We start from the raw sequence: 5,409 nt of genomic DNA on the forward strand, positions 1-5,409 counted from the left end.
CCAATTAAGCTTTCTAAAGTTTCCTTTGAAAAGAGTGATTTAGAAAAGGATTTAAACAACTCACAAAAGCGTCCTTTTGTATCAGGAAATAGAAACTTTTGTGCAACCCCAATTTTTGCACATAATCCAAGCGATGAAAAAATTAAAAAACTGTCTGATAGTTTATATAATCTAGGAGAAGGAATAGCATTTGCAAATCTTTTAAAAGGAAACAATTATCATTCCACGTTTTACTATGAAACATCAATATCTGAATATCAGCTAAATGTAAAAGAACTCTATTTAAATTCTGATATCATGTTTAATCTTGTTGATAACATAATTAATGGATTTGAAGTAGAATTCAGTGATTCATTTGAATTTGATGAAACTCAATTGATGTTTATTTCAAAATATTTAGTTCTATCAAAAGAGAAAATAAAGACTTTGGAAAGAGCTACTTTATCACAATCTACAAGTTTATGGCTTGAAGAAAGAAAAAAACGCTTGACATCTTCAAACTTTGGTTTTGTTATTAATAGACAAAAAAGTATATTTCCTGCCTCTATTTTGAATAGAATTTTGAAAAACAATAAAAAAAGCTCTTGCAACAAAGCTTGTAATTGGGGTAAAATAAATGAAAACACCGCAATAAAAAAGTATGAAAATATAAAAAACGTGTCAGTAACGAGATGTGGATTTATCATAAACCCAAAATGGCCCTGGCTCGGTACAAGCCCTGATGGAATTGTATTTGTAAATGAAAAAATAAGGGCTGTTGAAATCAAATGTCCTTATTCAAAAAAAGATTTAACTATAGCTGAAGCTTGCCTAGATAAAACATTTTTTCTTTCTGTTGTTGATGGTAAAACAATGCTTAAACAAAATCATGTTTATTTTTATCAATGTCAAGGTGTTATGGCATTATTAGAGGTCACAGAACTAGATTTTATAGTTTATACTAAAAAAGATGTTTTTATCGAGAGTATTAAATTTCTTAAAGAGCAATGGGAAAAAACTTCTTTACCAAAATTAACTAAATTTTACTTTGAGTTTATGCAAGAAAATATATTTGCAGTTTAGATTAACTGTTTTTCTATTTTTTACAAACATTTTATTTATCTGAAACAAGTTGTGGCAAAAAGTTTGCTAAATAACAACAAACTATCCAAGTTTTATTAATTTCTGGTGCCATAGACAATTTAAATGGTGTTTGTAAAATGTGATAATTTTTTATTCGCTGTATTGCTCTTTCTACATGAATACGAACAGCAGCAATTTTTCTAGTTTCATTCTCATCTTCTAGACTGAGTTGAGCTTTTCCATTTAAAAATGGTGGTATATTTAATGAAACGTTTTCCGGTAAATCATCAGCAATATCAAAACCTCTATCTGCCATTACACTGTCTCCTGGTTCAAGCAGGTTGTATATGCCACAATCTTTAGTAATTTGTTTGTCCGAAAAACGACCACATTATAAATCAGAAACAAAAGTTATGGCTCCATTTGGTGCTGTTCCAATTAATCCTTTTGCTGTATTTTTATGTTTATAATTAGAAAAAGTTGCAGACTGGCTTCGAAAAGATGTAGGCATTTCGATAAACAGTTCAGTGCAGTCTAAGATTACCCTTGTTGATTCATATTTTTCTTTAAAACATTTTGGCATTGTTTCTTTTACAGTTTGTTTTGTTGCCTAAATTGGTAGCATACGCATTTGAGAATGCAAAAAATCAGTCCATGTCACTATGATTCTACTTGAACATGACTTGAGGATATGTCAAAGCGCAGTGCCATGTCTTCAACCAAAAAGCCAAGTCGGAATCTTGTTAAAACTAAAAACAATTCAGACTCTGAACTCATTATGCGTCCTCTTCCCTTTTTATTGTAATTAAAGTTGTTTTTTCAATGTTTGTATTTGACCCCCAATATATAAGTTTGCTTGCAGCAGGTTCTAAATATTCTAGTAAAACTTTAAATATATTGTATGATTCAAAGCCAGTATAAAATTTAAAGTGGGCTTGATTATGTTTAAATCTGTCAACTGTAAATTTTAATTGATTGATAGTGTGATTTTGGTTCATAATAATATTTTTCATTTCTTTCTTTTTAGTTTTTATAATGTTCAGTTTGTCCTTTAGTATAATAATTTCTTTTTTTAACTTTTCAGGCTCGGTTTCTTCAAATGAAAAATTAACATCATTTTTTTCGTTTTCAATTTCGTCTATTTTTCTTTTATATCCAATAGAACTATTTACTGTGATTCTTGGTTTTTTATGTTGTCTTTAACTTGTTTTGACAGTAAAGATGGACAGTTGTTCATATAAGTCTTTTTTCCTCCTGTAAAGTGGACTGAACAAACCCGATGAGATGTAGAAGGAACAAAGTTTTTTCTACTAATTCAAGATAGCCATTTTTTTCTCAAATTACTTTCTTTTGGGATGATGTAAAACGATAAGTTTTTGTTTTTGAGCGAATTATTGTTGCATAATGGAACACAACAAGTTATGCCACCGCGGTATTTTGTTCTTGTTGTTGACTCAACAGTAATATTTTCTTTAATAGAATGAGTTATTAGTTTATCACAAGATATTGTATCATTTGAAATCATTTTGAAAAGTCTTTTTAAATTAAATTACTTGACTATTTATTTTAAAAAGCTTTAACACAGGTTTGTTTATTTTCGGTGAATACAAAGACCAAAATGCATTGCGGTTTTTTTCTATAGAGGGAACGGTCCATTGGTGTTATTTTTTATAGCATCAACAATGTTAACCTTTTTGAACGAAAATGCTCATTTGAGATTTATAGCTGTCAAAATTGCTTGTTTTGAGCATTTAAGCGGTCGTGTTTACCTTTTTGCGGTCATTTTAAATAACACACATTTAATTTTCATCTAAAAATACTTAAATTCTTTTATTATATCAAAAGATAATCATTCTATAGTATTTAAAGGATATTTTTGTAACTCGTTTAGAGAAAAAAAAAAAATTCATTATCTATCAACTATGGGACGAGGTAAACATGGAACAGATGTCTTTCAAGGACAAGTACAGGCATTTCGAGATCTAGAATTGAACAATTCTGAAATAGCTCGAAGACTGGATTGTTCTCGTAAGAAAGTTATTAATGCTATTAATTTATTTAACGATACTGGTTCATTTTGCAACAAAAAAACGCAAGTCTCGCGAACGAAAGACAACCTCCAGAGAAGACGCAGCCATTGACCGTATCGCTAAGCTGAAACTCATTTTGTTGGTGCACCAAAAATTAAAGAACAAATTGCTCAAAAATTAAAACTCTGACAGCATAGTTAAAAGTCGTTTACGCGAAAATAAGCTATTTGGAAGGGTTGTCCATAAAAAACTTTTTGTCTCAAAACGTAATCTCGTCAGCCGTTTTAAAGTTTGCAAAACAGCACGTACATAACAATTTAAGTTTTTAGCAAAATGTGCTTTGGACTGACAAGTTTAATCGCTTTGGATCCGACGGAAAACAATATACTTGTCGTCCCCAAAACCAAGAACTCAGCCCTCGGTATACTCTTAAGACCATAAAACATGGAGGTAGCAATGTGATAGTTTGGGGCAGTTTTTCATGGTGTGGTGTGGGCCCGTTTCATAGAATTCAAGGGACAATTGATCAACACATGTACAAAGAAATACTAGAAAACGTCATGTTGCCATATGCCGAGGAAAATCTCCCTTTGGTTTGGAAATTCCATTAAGACAACGACCCTAAGCACACCGCCAAAAGTGTTAAAATGTGGTTTAACGCTAAAAAGGTTGATGTATTGGAGTAGCCCGCACAGTCACCAGACTTAAATCCGATAGAAAATTTGTGGGAGGAAGTTGACAGAAACATAAACCGGTCAACTGCAACAAATTTAGACCGACTTTGGATCGAAATAAAAGCTACTTGGGACGCCATTACGCCTGAACGATGCCAAAAGTTGGTCTCGTCAATGGGCTGTCGTTGTCAAGCAATTATTGACTCAAAAGGATACCCTACTGAATTATATTTACCTCTAATAAAGTTTTCTAAACTATTTATACGAAGAACCTCCGTGATTTTAGTGGCAAATGGACGAAATGATAATTTTGTACAGGGTGTGCTATCTAAATTTCCCCTTTATTCAGTACTTCTAAATCATTTATATGATTGTACTTTTTAATTAACTAAGTTACTTTCTTTTCTTACTCAGTTATGTTATCTTCTAAAATTAATATTTTATTAGGCTGAAAAAGTTTAGATCTCAAAAACTCAGATCTCTGGAAAATATATCATTACATGTTGAACATCAATCTGTGCTATTTATTTTGTCGCCACTGTATATATATATATATATATATATATATATATATATATATATATATATATATATATATATATATTATATATATATATATATATATATATATATATATTATTGGTATGACTATAAAATTTTGTAAAGAATTTTTAACCCATGTCACCATGAGTGGAGAAATTATATTTTTAAACATAAAATATAAACTTCTTATGTTAATTGTTGAAAAAGATCACCCCGAGTTGAAAATGATATTTTCTATCTTTATTAGTTATAAATTAGGTAATAGACATTCAAAAACGGCCAAAAATAGTCTCGCTTCAGACAACAAGAAAGTTTGGGAATCAAATTTAGCGAGGTTTGAAAAAGACTTCAGGAAGATGTACTACTGTTGTTAAAAGTATTGGTGAAATGAATAAGATACCAGCAGAGTAACATATCATTTTAATCGATCGATTTAAAAGTTTGTCATCAAATGTGAAAAGCAAAAAGGAGAAAGTTGCAATTGTGGCTAAACAAACTAAACTACTATGGAGAAAGCTGAGTATTCCAATTTTACAAGGTGAAACAGCAGAAAAAAAAATGTATTAAAAAAACTTGATAAAGATACTTGAAAACCTGGAACTCAAAATTTTACTTAATTGTTCAACATAACTGATGAGAAAGATGAATGGTTGTGTCAGGAAGATAAAGAACTTTATGGTCTGCAAATGTCAACGCATGGAAGAGCTGGGTATTGTACCACATTTAAAGATACTGAAGGTATTCATCCATGAAAACTAGTGTGGATAAAGAAACAAACGTCCATCCTCCAAACCAAGATTTCGTTGAATCAGCTAGTGAAGGAAATCATTCAGAAACTGAAGAGCAGTGTTTCAGCAATGGTACTGAAGCTGAAGATCATCATCATCTTAAAGACAAACAACAAAATTAACTGTAAATTTAGTGATTTTTGCGAAGATTAGTACCAAAAAAGCACATAAAATCTGCAAAACTCTATCAAAAGGTGTAATTTCAATTCCTACTCCAACTTAAAGTGGTTTCTACAAAGGTGTTATGAAAGAAGGAGAAAAGTTAAAACCAAATTATATGGAGAACATAAAAAATGAAAAGTGGTCTTAGTA

This window comes from Hydra vulgaris, chromosome 12, assembly GCF_038396675.1.
Source record: "Hydra vulgaris chromosome 12, alternate assembly HydraT2T_AEP".
Classification (NCBI taxonomy): domain Eukaryota; kingdom Metazoa; phylum Cnidaria; class Hydrozoa; order Anthoathecata; family Hydridae; genus Hydra; species Hydra vulgaris.